Consider the following 20,280-nt stretch of genomic DNA (forward strand, 5'->3'; position numbering starts at 1 on the left):
TACGCTATAAGCAATTTACTTTACAAAAATGGTTCAAATGGCTCTGAACACTATGGGACTCAACTGCTGAGGTCATTAGTCCCCTAGAACTTAGAACTAGTTAAACCTAACTAACCTAAGGACATCACAAACATCCATGCCCGAGGCAGGATTCGAACCTGCGACCGTAGCGGTCTTGCGGTTCCAGACTGCAGCGCCTTTAACCGCACGGCCACTTCGGCCGGCAATTTACTTTACACCCTGTGTAATTTGTTACGTTACACCACACCAGTCGTCTAGCAGTAGACACTTGGCGCTACCCGTGCAAACCCAGGATAGATCCCTAGTACTGAATAAATACCTCCTCGTTCCCCACCGTTGAGGACCCGTGTGAGTTGCTGTATCATGAAGACTGAAATCCGGAACGAGTTACTTCAAATTTTGCAAATAATTTTTCGTGATCACAATACACCTGGCTCTTCCATGCGCTGCAATATATGTAAAACTGTAGCGTCTTGAACTTCTGCAGTCGTTACCGGTACGTTAAATGAAAAACATCAGCAGCTCATGTTAGAAAAGTGTGTAACGACAGGAAATAAAAGTATGTTGTGATAGAAATATCGGACGACACGTACCCAAGCGAACAGTAATCTTTAAGCTAAGTGAACAGATGACTTTTCTACCGCCACAGCCTGCAAAGAGTGAGATATCTGCAAAGGATGTTGTTGCATTGATGCTGCCACCAAAACCTTGTGGACAGCAGAGGAAAAAGTCCTTTCGTGTTCTACTTGTATGGTGGCAATAACAAGAGATCATTTGATTAAGGAGCACGGGGCCATTCGCCGCTTGTAATAATGCCGGAATATTTTCTTATTATACAAAAAAATACAATACGCTTTATCTCTCATTTAGGATGGGACCAATACTTTCTTTGTCTTCAGACACCTTCGATATCCGCTGCATCATCAGGTATCTGACCTCCAATGTTTGTATTGCAGGCAAGTCTCAAGAAACAAAATGGCTTCCGCTGAATACTTCCTCACAACCAAATCTGCCAAAATATAATTCTGGAAAGGGACTCATACAAACGTCGTACTTGGGTGTTACACAGTTACCAGTCCTGATAAGGAACTTCGTTTTCCTGCGGCTATGGTCACCGAAGTGCTCGCTGCACGAGTAAGTATAATTCTGTAATATGTTGTGTAGCTTGAAACTAACTTCGGAAAATTGATAATCAGAATGTTGCGCTACATATTATGTTAGACACTTCAATGAATTTAAGAAATTGTATCTTGTTACACATAAAACCTGCATACCGTAGAATTCCCCAACTTTGTGCCACTTTTTTAGATTTTTTAAACGTAACTTCCTTAAATTTTCACGTGGAAGGCTGAGGATTTTACTCAACATTGCTAACCATCTTTTCTTTCGAATTCCATCTTTTCATAAAATCTGTCTACTATAGGAGGGGACGCAGAATTTCTTTCGTGTGTCTGATTGTTGGGAGGAGCAGGAGGAGGAAGAGGAGATTAACGTCTAACGTCCCGTCGACAACGAAGTCATTAGAGACAGAGTACAAGCTTAGGGAAAGACAGGAAAGGAAAACGGCCGCGTCCGTTCAAAGGAACCACCCTGGCATTTGCCTGAAGCGATTTAGGGAAGTCACAGGAAACCTGAATCAGGATGGCCGGACGCTGGTTTGAACTGTGGTCCTCCCGCCTCACTCGGTCATTGTTGGGAGTGCTGTTTGCCCTACTATGTGACACTCCTCATTTTTATACAGAAAACTCGAAGCGAACTGAAGAAGAAAATTTTCTGCTTCAAGTCCGCACCAGGTGTGATCTCTCATGCTGGATCTATCTGGCGAACAATTAGGTGTGTCTTACACAGCAGGATTGGACCACGTCCACAATTTTCATACTTAGGCATATCTGATACTGGTGCTTCTTCTGCACTGTTTGTAAATTAGTTATAGGATAGTAAACGGTAATTAAATTACAGGAATATTTGATACAGCACTGAATGCAGTATATCTTCAAGTTTTATTCCCGCCTAACACTGTTAGCTCCTGACGTTCGCGATAGGTGGCATGTGCGAATGAGGTATTTCAATCTCTGAAGATTACATTTTCAACCGTCTCACATCATTATACTCTTCCAGCAGCGTCAAGGCTTTGGAGGAGGTCGCCTGCAATATCGCTGTTACCAGTTTATAAAGTTGTAGCCGGCCGGTGTGGCCGTGCGGTTAAAGGCGCTTCAGTCTGGAGCCGCAAGACCGCTACGGTCGCAGGTTCGAATCCTGCCTCGGGCATGGATGTGTGTGATGTCCTTAGGTTAGTTAGGTTTAAGTAGTTCTAAGTTCTAGGGGACATGACCACAGATGTTGAGTCCCATAGTGCTCAGAGCCATTTGAACCATAAAGTTGTTCATAATGATCATTCGACTGTAGTATATGTTCCTTTCTGTATCCAAGAGGGATAAACTACTTAGCAGCAATAAGAACAACCCTGACAAATTGAGTGTAGTTTTTAGATTCTGGTGGAATGAAACATATATATTTATCTAGGTGGTCGGAAGACTCTGGCAACTGGACCTGCAGGACTTCCATCTGGTTCGCTGTACAGATCTTTCTATTGAGACAGAGAGCCCCATATCGAGGATTACTAGCCTGTGCTGGCTATGTGGGAAATTAGGTAGGACTTCTCTGGATATAGACACTGAGTGCCCTCTGCAGTCCTGGGACACAAAGCAGAGATCCAGGTTGTAATCTCTTCGCCAAGCGGCCAATCTGAAAGTTCCCAAATTCTTGGCATCGTAAATCAGGTATAGATTTTCATTTTCAGCTCAGTTGTTGAGCGCAATACCACATTCATTGTCACGTGTATAGTTCCAATGACTATGGGGACTATTGAAATCTCCAGCATAAATCAATGGGTGGGCAGTAATTGGTAGAACAGCCAATGGCCACGGCACATTTGGTAGCGTGTAAATATTGTTTATAATGGTCTCCTCCAGTTGTATCGAGATATGAAGTATCTCATTTTCTGTATTTGTTGAAATGAAGCGAGCATGCTCGATATTGCTTCTTACATAGGTGGCAACATCGTGCGCTCTATGATACGTAGCACCCATAAGATCGTAGCCATAGCTCCTACCTATTTTACGCAGGTCTTCCATAGTTGGAGCGTTTGTTTCCTGGATTAGAACTACGTCAATATCATTATCTACAAGGAATTTAGGTAGGTACTAGCTTTTAGCTCGGCTAACGTCTTCTTTGTTTAAATGGCATACTCGAAATGAAGGGCCAAGTCTTTTAATCACTTGGTCCTGAAAAGACCAATTTTTAAGTCTTTTTGATACGGATTTGTCTGCATGTTTGTAGCCAAGAAATCCAATATTTGGTCTGGCTGCCGATTCGTTCACGCTCATTTGGCATTATCCAGAGTGCACAGGTAGTATTCTACTATGAACGTGAGCTAATTTTCAGCCCATTATGGCGGTGATCTGGGGAGAGGTCCAACTATTCCGTTGTTTTGGATAGGCACTGCAGTGTTACTCCTGGCAGCATGGTGGGAAGAGCTACTGGGAATGACTTCAGGCTACAGTTGGAAGTGACTGAGGTGACTCCGACAGCAAAGCAGTACGTCATGGACATCCTGCGTCCCCTATGTTAGTTACTTCTCCTGTGGCAGAACTGTGGCGTCATTTTTCAATAAGACAATGCCTGTCCACACTTGGCACGTGTCTCTATGAACTGTCTATGTGATCTTGAGGTACTCCTATGACCAGCAAGACCCCCAGATCTGTCTCTGATAGAACATATATGGAACCAGTTGTAAGGTCAAATCCGTCCCAGTACCAGTAACCAGGATATCAAAGATCAGTTAAAACAGTTGTGGGCCAGCTTGCCTCATAGAGAATACAATAGCTTTATGAAACCCGTCCTAACTGAATCACTGCATGTACCCAGGCCAGAGGGGATCAATGTCATACTGATAAGTGGACTAATACTGTCAGTTTCTTTGTAACTGTAACACGCTTTTGTTATAACTGAAATAATATCACATACCCTGTCAGCCCATGAAGCTTGTCATTTCCTCTCTCTCCGTTTGGTACTTCACTTTTTCTGTTAGACATTGCAGTTAGGACGTCTGTAGATTTGTTGCTGAACATGGTACAGCATCATAGCAGAATTCCTCGCTGCATTTTTTTCACCACTAAAGCAGCTCTGACCAGCCATAATCTGTGCACAGAAACACTGGAATCATAACCTACACTTGCAGTTAACATATTCTTGTGGTGTAGTCTAATGACATTCAGGTGCTAACAAAACTTTCTTTCTCCCATATTAATAATTTGGTACATTATAGCACCACTCTTCCTTAACATATATTTTATGTGGGCATTGAATGTCCAGTGTTTGTCTACACACCTACATTCCTGTTGACGGCATGCTTTCGAATTATCGTCTGGTTTATATTGATCAATGGGTCCCTAGTAAGTCTTTCTTTAAATGACGTATATACACAGTCCATCCAAAAAGTTGCTGGTGTGCAAGTGATAGCACTGAAATATCTATGGTGGCAGCTTGAACTAACAATTGTAAACAACAGATGTGCATTGGACCTGTCAGTTGTGAGCAGGCAATGTGAACTACTGATCACATGGCTGCTCTGTCACAAGCTGCAATGGAGTAACATTTCTAAATCAGGTGTTCAAGACATTATTCAGATGTTTTGGAGAAGAGAAAAAAGTGTGTGCAGAGTCTCTCCTGCACACCTTGACTCCTGAACAAAAATGACGATGCATAGATGCCTGGCACAACTTCATTGATGTGCAAAACATGGGCAATTCTTTTCTGGTAAAAATCGTCACAGGTGATGAGACTAGGTGTTACCAAAACGAACTTACCACAAATGACAATGTCAGAACTTTATATGAAGGTTCAACACTTTGACAACATAACCAGCATTCAAGCCAGTGTCACATGCGAACATACCTGAACAAGGTATTTTCATACTGTCTGCACAAATTATGTTGACACTCGGCATGGTGGCTGATGGGAGTGAACCTAAAGGCATTTCTGATGTATGGTTGCTCCCATCAGCCACTGCGCCGAGTGTCAACTTAGTTTCTGTGGAGAGTACAGTTTCACATGGTTATATGAAAGTTCTGTGTGCCATATTCAAGTGGGGGGGAAACTATGTAGAACATGTGAACCATCTTAACTTTTCTCTATTTTTTGTTAATCCAGTCTAGAAACTTTTTGTAGCTATTGAGTACCTCGGATATTAGGGTGCTATCGTGCATCATACCTGTGAGCAATTCTGATGTATGATTCAAGTGTGTCCCATATTTATTTTCTACCTAATCTCTGCTGTTGGCACTTACTGAAAGCAACAAGTCATCAACAAGCACTATAAATCCTAATAATTGTTTACTGTTTTGTAATCTATCCAGAAATGGTTCGAAGTTAACACACTGGAATTAGGGGCAGCAAAAGGACTGTTGAGGCATCCTTTCACATTACCTTTGGTAACTGTTAATGTTGGATCTCAATGCATCACAAAAGGATCTCTGTAGGAATCCAGTAGACAATAGTATAACATTTTTTGGTAGCCAGTTTCCTCAGTTGTCTAAAGAATGAAATGCACCAAAAGTTATTGATGGCCCCAAACTCTATCATTTTTTGTGTCTGCAGCATACACTAATTTCCTTCTTCATTGATTGCATCGTCTGTACATCCATCTTGTCTGAAACCTTGTAGAGCATTATATAACCCCATTAGAATCCTATGGCATTTTAATCTGTTGATTAGCACTTTTTCCCAAAATCTTATCCAGATAAACTGGTTTGATCAGGGGAATGTAGGATCCTTAGCTTCTCCCTTCTTTTACAATGACTGTTTCTGCCATTTTCCAGCATTTTCGGAAATTCCCCTAAATCATGCATTCATTGAGAAATCTGCTAATGTAAGGAACTACATAGGGACTTAATTGTTGTATCACCTCTCTTGGTAAGCCAGTGGCACAGGACCTCCATTCTTTTTCATTTCTCATGTGATTTCAGTCACCTCTATGGCAACTGTATTGTCATAAGGTCCTTTAAGCTCTTCTCACAGTTTTTGTGGTATTCAGTGTCATCCTTTTCAACGTAACCTGGAAGAATGACTTGACAGAACAAATCAGCGGTCTCTCTCCAGTTTGTTGCCATCTGGCGTTCAATCTGGGTTGTGTATAGAACTGTGTGGGATCTTATTTTCTCATTTACAATTTTACAGGGCATGCCTCGGGAATCCAATTCCAGGTTTTTAGAAGCATACCTCACCCAGCTAGATTATTTGACAAACCTAATCTCAGAATTATAACTCTCTTTTAGTGGTTTTTATTAAATGTCTAAGATCTCTTTCATACAAAGTTTTTTGATATTTTCTTCTAGCCTTCTATACTTGTCTTCTAAGCACAGTAAATTTTGATCTCCAAGTTTCAATTGACCTGTATTGACTTGTTACTTCAGTGGCACAAGCCTGTCTATTGCTTTCTGGATCACTTTCAATAGTTCAGGGGCTTTTTCGTCAACATTTATCTCCCAGCACCACTAGATGTGGGGGAACATACTCAGAATACAGAAGCTCCTATTTTGCTTTTCTCTCCTCAGGTCACTTCCTAGTGGCAAACTTGTGTTCAGGCTCACATGTTTGTAAGTGTAGCACCTGGGTTAGAACTTGCCTCTGCTCTGTTTTGGCAAAAAAAAGAAATGATTATATTCCATTGATGGCCAGGGTGTCCACCTGGGGCAGTTCGGCCGCTGAGTTGCTAGTCTTTTTGGTTGGTACCACATTGGGCAACTTGTGTGTCAATGATGATGAAATTATAATAGGAGCAACATAACATCCAGTCTGTGAGTGGGGAAAATCTCTGACCCAGCTGGGAATTGAACCCAGGCACAGGGGTGCCTCACGCCATTTTATAAAAGATTAGAATTGATATTCAAGGTATCTATACTTTTATGAGTACAATACTTTTCTCATGATACTACTCGTGAGTAAAATATCAATACTTTTCATTCTGAACCATGTCCCTAGGCATAACCTTTTGTGCAGTGGAAGTGGCAATGTAGTGGGAGTTCACAGTGCCAGTTTCCCATTGGTACATTGCTAGCAGAAGCAGTACAGCCCATGCCACTTTCCCATTGGTGTATTGCTAGCAGAAGCAGTACTGCCCACTTGCTGTCAAATGTTATCTAATGATAATAGGTCTATAAGCTCTTATCATCTGTTGAAAGTGATGATGGACTGTCTCAATGAATGCATAACAACACAGCCTGTTACAGAACTGAAGTGTGAGCACATTATCACATAGGCCCATTGCCTGCACAAATTGTTTATGATGGGAATGTAATAGCTGTCCTTTCAGTGATCTCCATACTGTGTTCTTTAAGTTAGCATTGCACAGTCAATATGACAGGTGCTTATCAATGAAATTTCTCTCACACAATCAAACGCTACTGTAGGGTAAGCAAAAGAAGATCCCTGACAGTTGCAGTGGGCTTGGCACAACTGTTTTGCACGTTTACTTCAACCAGTCACATAACACGATTTGTATATGTCTCTGTGACGATGTCTCAGTGTTCCCTTGGCTTTATAGACAACTTTTGTTTTTACCTGATGCTGTTTGTGCTTCATAATTGAAATCTGGCAATTGTGCTGCTAGCTGTCAGAGACCTTCTTTCCATCTGTACTATTGCTTCTCAAATTCCACTCTGCAAACAATACTTTGTCAAGAATCTTGGCCTTCCAGTTCTCTGTGATTTGAAAGACCTAATTTCACTTAAGTCTAAAGAAATCATCTATTACAAAACTTTTCCATTTGTTAAGCTTTCTAGGCACTACTTCCCACTACATCAAACATTAAATGCTTTTCTTAATTAATAAAGCTGTAAATGGCAGTGTCACCAGGCAACATTCAGTCTAGCAGTGGGCAGTGGGCAGAACGCTTTAGCTCATCAATGTGCATGACAAGATCAGAACTAGATGTAAAATTGTTGTATAGTTCTAGTTCTGCACAAGTGCTGTTCAGAAATGTGGTGTTAACACAGGCAGACCCAAACTGGTCCTACACGGAGACGTCGGAGAAGGACTGGCTGCTGGGCTTGGCAAAATCTGAGGATGGCAAATCATTTGTGGCGGAGCTGCGCCGCAAGAAGGGTGCCGTGGCAGATGTGGCATCACGACAGCTGCTGGTGGCTGAGGCACGCCTCCAGCGCGTCAAGTCCCCACCTTCTATGTCAGTACACTCCTCCCCTGATTCTCCTAGCTGTAAAACTATAAATGCAGCAAGCAAAAAATGTCAAATTTGTATGACTTATGCTACATTACTGGACATGCATCTACATTTACATCCACACACAAACATCACAAGCCACCATATGGTGCATAGTGTAGGGTGCCTTGTACCACTACTAAAGATTCCATTTCCTGTTCCACTTGTAAATGGACAAATGGAAAAAACAAATGTGTATCTGCTTCCATACAAGCCCTGATTTCTCTTATCTCTTATCTTGACTTCACATTCTTTATTCTTTATGCAAGATATACAGGCTGCCCCCCTCCCCCCCCCCCCAAAAAAAAAGTGTTGTGTGGTTGAGTTGGAAGGTACACTGATTAGATTTCAAGAAGAAATGTGTATCCAGAAATGCACGGCTTGGGTGCTCGAGAGCTTCAAAGTCCGAGATGGGTGTATGTTCCACATTACATCAATAAACCCAACATGAGTAGCACATCATGGTGTTTGCATTACACATGACCTTTGAACTGTGTACTTCCTACATCAACACAGAGCCAACGTTGGTAATGCTGAGCCTCATGCACATGAGCCAATACGTTGAGTTGTCTTTGAAGTGCTTCAGTCACTCTGTGGACTTCAGCAATATTATCCTCCAGTGACATTACAGGTGTGCCATGTATCATACTCTTCACACTGCCCCACAGAAAATAGTCAAGAGGTATCAGATCTGGCAGCCCTGCTAGCCATGGAATTGCTCCACCGCTACCAGCTCATCGACTGGGATAGGTGACGTTGAGGTGATTCTGCACATCAATATCAAAGTGTACAGGAGTTCCATTGTGTTGCAGCCACATGTCCATCAGTACATTTAGTGGCACTGCATACAATTGGGTAGGCAAAACTACTCTAATAAGTGTGAGGTAGATCGGTCCTCTTAGTCTGCTTGGCAGTAGATACGGCCCAATGATGTGGTCACGAATTATCTCAGTCCACATGTTAATACTGACCCTGCGTTGGCGATTTTGAATCACCTGTGCATGCAGAGTTTTGTTCACCCAAACATGTTGTGCAAGTTTAATATGCTATCTCCAGTAATAGTGCATTCATCTGTGAATAGCACCAAGCTCAGGCATTGTGGCTACAGTATGCATTGTGTAAATACCACTGTACAAACTGTACCTGTTATGGGTATTCCTCTTCCCATAATTCCTGCACTTTCTGCAGATGGTATCAACGGAGCCAGTGTTCATGGACAACATGCCATATGTGGCACTTTTACTGATGTACAGCATCTGTGCCACCTGCCAATTGCTGACGGTTAGGTGCTCCAATCGTAGTGTTTGAACCAAGTGTGGATGACCCGCATCACATTTCAGCATCTACCAGAGGAGAGTATTTGCAAGTACCAAGCACTAAGCACTAGTATTTTACTGTACAATGGACACACCTCAGGCAGAAAATATCTATGTGCAACTTTCCACCTTCTCTGAGAAATCACTCAGTGGATATGAATATGGAACAATGCAAGGTATGTCTGTTTGTAAAATGTTTGGCATACAATCTTGCAGCAGCTCTCCCATTGCAGTTCACTTTGTCATGTGCAAGTACCGTGCTAGTCATTTCCGCAGTTGCGTACTGGTGCATTTTGCACTATTGTAAACAATGATACTGCACTGGCAGACCACACAAGTTCCATTGTAGGACACACACAATGGCTGTGTGAAGGAATGTAGCACATGTGCAGGAATGTTTTTAGGCTCAGGTCATCTGTTTGCAGTTCACAAATGGCTAAGGGGTTGCATACCTTTGGTATTCAGACACCAAAATGAGTTGGAACAAACTGTAACCACAGTTCATTCTCAGACTTCAGTGCTCTTCAGTGCCCAAGCTGTGCTTTTCCGGTGATGGGTTCCTTCTTGAAAACTGATCAGTTTGCTTTCCCAAAAACCATATTAAGCATTTTTAGTGTTCTTTCCCTGTGACAACTTGTATATTTGTGGCAGTAGGATCAGTCTGCAGTCTGTTGCATATGCTAGTTCTCTAATATTTCTCAATTGTGTTACACAAAAAGAATATCTTATTCTCTCCAGGGTTCCCCATTTCAGTTAATGGCACATTTTCATAATATGTGTGGATCAAACCTACCAGTAATAAATCTAGCAGTGTGCCTCTGAATTACTTCAATGTCTTTCCTTTACCTGACCTGATGAGGATCTCAAACACTTGAGCAATACTGGAGAACAGGTCATAGAAGTGTTTCATACATGAGCTACTTCCTAGAATTCTTCCATTAAATTGAAATCGACCATTTGCCATCCCTTCATGTGACCTTACATGCTTGTTCCATTTTAGGTTACTTTGCAATGTATGGAGCATGCCCCATTCACAACATCAAATAGAAATTCTATCCAACGTGTCCTGTATCCTCCTGCAGTCAACCAACAATTAGCGTTTCTGAACAACCACAAAAAGAAGATAGGAGTCATGTAATCTATAATCTGTATACAGGGTGATGCAATATTCGTGCACTCAGGCTTTGCAGCACGACTCCTCAGATTTCAGTGATAAAATAATGTCTCTCACAAAATTTCATCTGGCGAGTACATCCAGCAGAAAAAAAGACTTTAAAGAGTGGCAGTCCGGCAATGCTGTAACCACATGTATGATAACTACCTCTGTCAGCACATATTAGTCTCGCTGAGCAGTTGATGCAGTGGATAGAGTTTTGGGTTAGCCTACAGGAGGTCGATGGTTCGATCTTGGGTTCAGACATATGTATTTTATTAGTAAATGTAGTCCACGTGGTACAGTATCTAGCATCTTCATTGTCAACAGCGATTGCAGTGGGGTAACTAGAAATCATTTGCACTTACATACTGCAATTGTAGAAATGGAAGATTGGTCAGCTTTGGAAGAAGCCCTTTCCACGTTGTTGGTGTGAATTTATTCGCACCAATTCATCTACTAGATGGGAAGACTGTTTTCTTTGTACCCTCCTCCAGTGGTCCCATAGATTATTACCATCCCATAGATTATTACCAACTATTATTCTTCCCTCATTCATGTCCATTACCAGTAGGACTAGCAACATGCTTTGCGAATAATGTCCAAACTTGGTTCTATTTGTATGTGTTATCACCATGGTCCCACTAATTATGACTTTCAACATTGAGTCTGGTAACTGCATGCTCCTTAGTATGTGTCTCAATACATAATAATAATAATAATAATAATTATTATTATTATTATTATTATATTCCATTCTCAGATGTTATGTCTGGTTACAAATGGAAAGTGATGCGGACCTTGATCAAGCGTGACTTCCTTTTAACTGTGTGGTAGATGTTACATTGCATTTAGGAACTTTCGGGTAATTGAACATGTATCAATAATTACAGATTTCTGTAGTTGTATATATACGTTTGGATGTAGCTGTATTGCGTTGATGTACTGGTGGATATTGTGTGGAATGACTCCTGTAGTTGATAGTATAATTGGTACAATGTCAACTTTATCCTGATGCCACATGTCCTTGACTTCCTCAGCCGTTGGATGTATTTTTCAATTTTTTCTCCTGTTTTCTTCTGTATATTTGCTGTATTGGGTATGGATATTTCGATTAGTTGTGTTAATTTCTTCTTTTTATTGGTGAGTATGATGTCAGGTTTGTTATGTGGTGTTGTTTTATCTGTTATAATGGTTCTGTTCCAGTGTAATTTGTATTCATCATTCTCCAGTACATTTTGTGGTGCATACTTGTATGTGGGAACGTGTTGTTTTATTAGTTTATGTTGTATGGCAAGTTGTTGATGTATTATTTTTGCTACATTGTCTAGTCTTCTGGGGTATTCTGTATTTGCTAGTATTGTACATCCGCTTGTGATGTGATCTACTGTTTCTATTTGTTGTTTGCAAAGTCTGCATTTATCTGTTGTGGTATTGGGATCTTTAATAATATGCTTGCTGTCATAACTGGTGTTTATTGTTTGATCCTGTATTGCAATCATGAATCCTTCCATCTCACTGTATATATTGCCTTTTCTTAGCCATGTGTTGGATGCGTTCGATTCCCGGCGGGGTCAGGGATTTTCTCTGCCTCATGATGACTGGGTGTTGTGTTGTCCTTAGGTTAGTTAGGTTTAAGCAGTTCTAAGTTCTAGGGGACTGATGACCATAGATGTTAAGTCCCATAGTGCTCAGAGCCATTTTTTTTGTTGGATGCGTCTTGATCAATGTGTGGCTGTGTTAGATGATACGGGTGCTTGCCATGTAGTGTTTTCTTTTTCCAATTTACTTTCTTCATATCTGTTGATGTTATGTGATCTAAAGGGTTGTAGAAGTGGTTATGAAATTGCAATGGTGTAGCCGATGTATTTATATGAGAGATTACTTTGTGTATTTTGCTAGTTTCTGCTCATTCTATAAAGAATTTTCTTAAATTGTCTACCTTTCATTAATGTAGGTTTTTTATGTTGATAAATCCCCTTCCTCCTTCCTTTCTGCTTAATGTGAATCTTTCTGTTGCTGAATGTACGTGACGTATTCTATATTTGTGGCATTGTGATTGTGTAAGTGTATTGAGTGCTTCTAGTTCTGTGTTACTCCATTTCACTACTCCAAATGAATAGGTCAGAATTGGTATAGCATAAGCATTTATAGCTTTTGTCTTGTTTCTTGCTGTCAATTCTGTTATCAGTATTTTTGTTAGTCTTTGTCTATATTTTTCTTTTAGTTCTTCTTTAATATTTGTATTATCTATTCCTATTTTTTGTCTGTATCCTAGATATTTATAGGCATCTGTTTTTTCCATCGCTTCTATGCAGTCACTGTCCCAGATAGCACAGTAAGCTGGTTTCAAACTTGTTTCCAGATGTAAAGTTCAAGTATATAAGCTTGATCAAAGCTGGAATATTCAGGCCTGTTAGTTGGATTCAAGCTTGAAACAAACATCAAAGTTGGCAGAGTTCAAGCTATATTTCAAGCTTGACTTATCAAGTTTGGCTCCAGGTGTATCTACACACGTGGAATACAGCCTGGTATTTACAGCTTGTTTTAAGCTACATAATTATTAATCTGAATTTATTAAACCTAATTAATTAAATAAATATCAGAATGGAAATGGCGTGAAAAAAATTATCAAGACATGTATGTTTAAAAAAATTTATTTTCAAAGTGTTTAAAATTGTTTTATTTTAAAATTTAATTATTCTGAAGCCCCTCCGGCCCCAGCACACAGACCAGAGCAGGATCAAATATCGCTGACTTCTGCTGGTATAATGATCCTGTAACAGGTAAAAGAAAATGATAGCCATACCTAAACATAAAAAATGTAAAAAGTTGAAACTGATCAATCTAAATATAATTTATGCCCCAGATTAGCAAAATAACTTCAAACTCACTGATGTAGTAAGTATCATTAACTAGTATAAATGTCACTGAGTAAGCAGCTGCTTCTGGTGACTTCATTCCAAAGAGTTTTTAAAGTAATTTCAAATAACTTTTTGTTTGAAATTTTGGGTAATTTTGCGATGACTTCATGAAGAAGCCACACATCACTATATCTAACAGTTTCATGGCCATTTAATCTGAATTATAAAGAAACAATTACTTGAAAACATACACACCTCACACTGTAAGCTTATAAGGAAACTACCGTTTAGAAAAATGTAGACTTTTATTCTATCCACAATTATATTTTGGTGAGTAAAACTGAATCAAAATGAAATAAAAGATGAAATCGAAATGAATTTAAGAAATTACCAGTTCAGTGGAACTGAAATGTAAAAGAACAAAAAATGTTCTCCTTGTCATATTTTAATATTGCCTTTTATTATATTTCAGCCACATTACAAATAACAATAAAAGTAAGAGGTACCAGTAGGCCTTGCAGTATTATTTCACCTAGGGAACAACAAAATTAAGAGCAATTGAAGACCAGTCAAAGCTACATAAATAAAAAAGACTGACACCTATGTAGTGACTGGTTCTTGATGCACTTTTCCCGTTCACCACGTCATTACTATTTGTATTAGCAAAGAAACTTTTCACACTTCATGATTATTCATTCATGGTGTGACACACGCGAGTATTTACAAGTAAACAAATGTAATAGGGTGATATAAATAAAAAGGCAAGATTTTAAAAAGGTAAAACAATATTAAGTTTTAATTTATTGGTGCCACGTACTAGAGAGCTAGTTTAAAATGACCTCTTTTTGCTGAACAACTTGTAATATGTTTTCTTAGCTGGTAATCCATTTCCCTTTCATCCAGGTTTAATTTTTCTACGTAAAAGAATATGATATTTCTTCACGTTACGTAATAATATTTAACATTTGTAATATTAACGTACCACTAGAGAAAAAATGCACCAGCGTACCTGTAATACACTTTATATCTTCTTCAGACCCGGTGTAGCAGTAAGGCAGGGGACGCCACACACTTTCCGAACTATTTTCCAGTATAAAACAAACTTCACAACAGTCAACAATCATTAACGCACGTCACAAAAATGGCCGTAAACCTAGCAGCGTCAGTGCAACTGCAAGGCTTATAAACGCTTGTGGTGCTTCCCGTGGACATCTATGGAAGCTATGCTGTGCGCGCATCTGCTGTACAGCCTTCCAGGGAAATTATAGTTTATTTCAAGCTTGGGAAAATTATTTTAATTCAAGCTAAATTTCTACAGCTTGATGTAAACTGTGTAACAAGTTGATTTTTCAATCTTGAATTTTCAACTGAACCTAAACTCAATATCCACCTTGAAATAAGCTGTGTAACAGGTTGATTTTTCAATCCTGAATTTTCAACTGAACCTAAACTCAATATCCACCTTGAAATAGGCTTGAGTGCTAGCTGGGGTGGTTATCCAATATGTAATCTTCTTGTTTAGTGTGCTTTCCCTTGACTATGCTATTTTTCTTACATTTGTCTGTTCCAAAAGCCATATTTATATCATTGCTGAATTCTTCTGTTATCTTTAGTAGTTGGTTGAGTTGTTGATTTGTTGCTGCCAGTAGTTTTAGATCATCCGTGTATAGCAAATGTGTGATTTTATGTTGGTACGTTCCAGTAATATTGTATCCATAATGTGTATTATTTAGGATATTGGATAGTGGATTCAGAGCAAGGCAGAACCAGAAAGGACTTAATGAGTCTCCTTGGTATATTCCACACTTAATCTGTATTGGCTGTGATGTGATATTATTTGAATTTGTTTGGATATTAAGTGTGGTTTTCCAATTTTTCATTACTATGTTTAGGAACTGTATCAATTTTGGATCTACTTTGTATATTTCCAATATTTGTAGTAACCATGAGTGGGGTACACAATCAAAAGCTTTTGGTAATCAATGTATGCGTAATGTAGCGACCTTTGTTTAGTTTTAGCTTGATATGTCACCTCTGTATCTATTATCAGTTGCTCTTTACATCCTCGTGCTCCTATGCAACCGCCTTTTTGTTCTTCATTTATAATTTTGTTCTGTGTTGTATGTGTCATTAATTTCTGTGTAATGACTGAAGCTAATATATTGTATATTGTTGGTAGGCATGTTATGGGGCGATATTTAGCTGAGTTTGCTGTGTCTGCTTGATCTTTAGGTTTCAGATAAGTTATTCCATGTGTCAGTGTATCAGGGAATGTGTATGGGTCTGCAATGTAACTGTTAAATAATTTATATCTAAAAACAAAGATGATGTGACTTACCAAATGAAAGTGCTGGCAGGTCGACAGACACACAAACGAACACAAACATACACACAAAATTCAAGCTTTCGCAACAAACTGTTGCCTCATCAGGAAAGAGGGAAGGAGAGGGAAAGACGAAAGGATGTGGGTTTTAAGGGAGAGGGTAAGGAGTCATTCCAATCCCGGGAGCGGAAAGACTTACCTTAGGGGGAAAAAAGGACGGGTATACACTCGCACACACACACATATCCATCCATGTCTGTTATGTTTGGTGGATTGTCTCTTTTAATGTGTGTGTTATCTAATGTCTGGTAAAATTTCTTTTGGTTTGTGTTGAATGTTTGGTTTTGTTTCCTTCTATTTTCACTTTTTTTGTATCTTCTAAGTCGTTTGGCCAGTGCTTGTAATTTCTGCTTCTTTTCATCTAATTGCTCTATTGCTTCTTGTTGTGAGATTTTACCTAACCTTTTTCGTTTTTTGTCTGATATTTCATTTCTTATAAATTGTGTTAGCTGTCCGATGTCTTTTCTCAGTTTTTTCTATTCTGCTTTGTAGCCTGTGTTGCCATGCTGGCTTTGTGGGTTTCTTCTGTGTGTTGGTTGGTTCTGATCTCTGCCTAGTGTGTATATTTAGTGTAGTGAGTGCTCCTATATAAACCAGTAGTTGTAACTATTCTATAGTTGTATTTTCATTTATTTTGTTGTGTATGATTGTGTTGATAGTTGTTATTGTTGTTTGGACTTGTGGGTTATTTGGTGGTCTATGCAAGAATGGTCTAATGTCTGTGTTTGTGTCTTTGTATTCTATATATTTCAGCTGAAATTTTTCTTCTATATCTAACATGTGTGTCACTTTGTGTTCTATTTGTGCTGTCTTAAGATTTTGTTTTCCTCTGATTGTTTAATTGATGCGTGTTGTTCTTCGTTTGTTTGCTCTGGGATATTTGAGTCCATTACTGTATTTTCTTCTTCTTCTGATTGCACATTATTTTGTTCCAGTATTTGTTGTACTTGTTGTTTGATGTTTTCTAATTCTGACTGGGGTATCCTGTTACTTTTTATTATTACACGGATCTGATCAGCTAGTCATTGTTCTGTTAAAAATTTTAATTCTGGGGATCTGGTAATAAATGTTGTGTATACTTGTGATCTGTATCCAGTTGTGTTGGTTCCTAAGTTTGTTGCTGGGTAATAACAGAACATGAGGTGTCAGTTAACTTCATCTGACCATCTCATCCTCTGTCTTTGTTTTCCTTCTAGAGTGGTTGCAGGAAGCATATCCTGCAAAACACCTCTATTTGGATTTAAATCATTTTCTGTGTGGCTAGCAGTGTCATTACCATTTTGGACGGGCATAGGGTTCAAGCGTCGTCCCCGACCATGACAGCACTTGTCCGAGGCTTCATTAGTTCTGTCCTGAACCAACTAATCACACTAGAAGGGGGGTTAGCCCTATTAGTGGTTTGTTCTTTTCATCGCCTTTTACGACTGGCAGAACATACCGGCGGCCTATTGTTTTCCCGGGCCTCCACGGGAATTATTATTATTATTATTATTATTATTCTATCGATGGGATTCTGGAAACATCACATCTATTACTGTTAGGGAAACAGTGTAATTCAAAACCTAACTTTTCACAATTAGTGGTGTCAGGATGAATCATGCAGAACAATATCTGTCAGAGGAGTGATGCATGTTAGGTAGAACAGTGCGCAGGACTCAGGGTGTGTTTCTAATGTATGATTGTGAACCTCTAAACCAGTATGGTAGACATAGGCATACACTAATGATGAATATGTGGATATGCTTCTGGTCCTTAGGGCATCTGATAACTGGACTGTTATTGCTACTTGTGAGTAGGCTGCTAGATATCCTTGTCAATGCCATCCAGATAAAAATGTGTTTTGTCATCTGGAGCTGCACCTTCAGGAGTCAGATTCTCTCCTTCCACCATTGCATGACAGTGGTTGTCCACAGACTTGCCGCACTCCAGCTACTGAGGAAGCTATCCTGGAGATCATACACCGAGAACCTCAATGAAGTACACATAGTGTAGCAAGGCAGCTGTGTGTCTCACAATGCATGGTTGTTAACATGCTCCACAAACATGGGCTGCACCCCTATTATTATGCTTTCATGCAACAATCACCGGATGCAATTCTGTGAATGGTTCCAACAACAGCAGGAAGCCAACGATGACTTCATGAACACCATAATATGGTCAGATGAAGCACATTCACTCATGAAGTGTCTTCAATATGCACAATGCCCACCATTGGTGTGAGGTTAACCCGCATGTCACCCTCAACCGTGGATATCAAGTTTACTTTGATATCAACGTCTGGGCCGGAATATTGGGTGACAGATGTTTGGGCCCTTACATGTTGTCTGACCATCTGACTGCATGAAGGCATCATGCATTCTGTTGTGACTTGGCAAGACAGCCAAGCCACTAGGAGGTGAAGCCGAAAGGCACGCGTTAAAGCTCACGCAGGCTGGCGTGAGGTCTGGAACAGTTAAAGGATTTGAGTCTAGCAAATAAAGTACGTAGCTGTTGGAATACTTAACTTTAATCCATAATTGGTGAACATCGGTCTGACAGTACATGCATCACAAGATAAATAGCAATTGATAATGGCGCCTTGCTAGGTCGTAGCAGATGACGTAGCTGAAGGCTATGCTAACTATCGTCTCGGCAAATGAGAGCGTAATTTGTCAGTGAACCATCGCTAGCAAAGTCGGCTGTACAACTGGGGCGAGTGCTAGGAAATCTCTCTAGACCTGCCATGTGGCGGCGCTCGGTCTGCAATCACTGATAGTGGCGACACGCGGGTCCGACATATACTAGCGGACCGCGGCCGATTTAAAGGCTACCACCTAGCAAGTGTGGTGTCTGGCGGTGACACCACATTCCTCCCCCGCAAATCGGCGTACGGTTGTGGTATAAGGCTTCCGCCCGCTGTGGGGAGGACCCCATGTTGACGTATGCGATGATGTGGGGAGCCTAACAACAGGCGAGGCTGTGCCACCCACACCCTGCCATTCGGTCCGAGGGGAGCTAGGAAACGCCTGAAAACCTAGTCCAGGGTGCATGCCAATAGGCGGTGTATGCGCCCGTAAAGAGACAGGAGGGGCCGAAGGGTCGACCTCCATCTGGTCGGGGCACCCGACGGGCGAAGACGCCATGTGGTCCGGAGCAGGCAAGAGTTCCATGTCGGAGGACAGCTGGTCACGGGAAGCGATCGGCAGCGCGTGACCCAGGGAGGCGCCCGGCGGTTGCAGCGATGCGTCCACTGCGGGCGTCACCGGCAGGAGAACAGGCGGCGGCGCGTCTCCATGGGGCAAAATGGAAGGCAGTGTCGGTAACACCTGGGGATGAGGCGAGCCAGTAGATGGGTCCCCAGGGCACTGACCGGACGGCACCATCGCTGAAAGCAGACGGGCAGCGGCAGAACCCATGTGATGACAGAGGCGCAGCTGATTGAGATGCCGACGCACCTCACCAGGGGCCCCCAAAACCAGATACATAGCGTGGCCGAGGCAGCAAAGAATGCGCCCTGTGAGCCAACGCCGTGAACCTCGATAGTTGCGATAGCATACAACGTCGCCTGGGGCAAAAGCAGGTGTCTGCCGCTGCACAGGAACCTGATGCGGCGGATGTAGCAAAGACATCAAGGTGCGATGAGGCGACCGTGCAACAACTCAGCCGGCGAGCAACAATCTCGGGGCTGAGAGCGATACATGGACAAAAAGAGCAATAAGGCGTCCTCCCAAGAATGCGACTCCTTCAACTTCAACATCTGGGACTTGAAAGTCCGGACCAATCGTTCAGCGGCACCGTTTGACTGGGGCGAAAACGGCGCGGACGTCAGATGTTGAATACCATTGGCCTTGCAGAATGACTGAAATTCTGCGGACATGAATTGTGGGCCATTGTCGGAAACAATAGTCTGCAGAAGACCTTCAATGCAAAAGATAGCAAATAACGCTTGGATGGTGGCAGATGACGTCGTGGAAGACATCCGGACAACAAAAGGAAAATTACTGAATGAATCTACCACAACCAACCATCTAGCATTCCAGAATGGACCAGCAAAATCGATGTGTAAGCGTTGCCAAGGGGTAGTGGCTTTTGGCCATGCAAAGAATTTCCGCGGTGGTGCGGATTGTTGTTCGGCACACGCCACGCAAGAAGAGCACATATTCGTAATCGCAGCATCGAGTCCGAACCAAGTACAGTGCTGACGAGCAAGTTGTTTCGTTCGCACTATACCCCAATGTCTTTGGTGGAGAAGCCGTAAGACAGAGGACTGTAACGAACGTGGGACC

At 41.1% G+C, this 20,280-nt stretch overlaps 1 long non-coding RNA gene across 1 annotated transcript; it reads right to left on the minus strand.

Moving 5' to 3' along the window:
* Window positions 1-13,409: 13,409 nt before the first annotated feature.
* LOC126473374 (uncharacterized) lies at window positions 13,410-14,775 on the minus strand. Its single transcript, XR_007586443.1, has 2 exons — window positions 14,642-14,775; window positions 13,410-13,545 (listed from the first exon to the last, which is right to left on the minus strand). It is a non-coding gene; the product is annotated as an uncharacterized LOC126473374 (long non-coding RNA).
* Between the last annotated feature and the right edge of the window lie 5,505 nt (window positions 14,776-20,280).

The sequence above is a fragment of the Schistocerca serialis genome, chromosome 4, assembly GCF_023864345.2.
Source record: "Schistocerca serialis cubense isolate TAMUIC-IGC-003099 chromosome 4, iqSchSeri2.2, whole genome shotgun sequence".
Lineage (NCBI taxonomy): Eukaryota > Metazoa > Arthropoda > Insecta > Orthoptera > Acrididae > Schistocerca > Schistocerca serialis.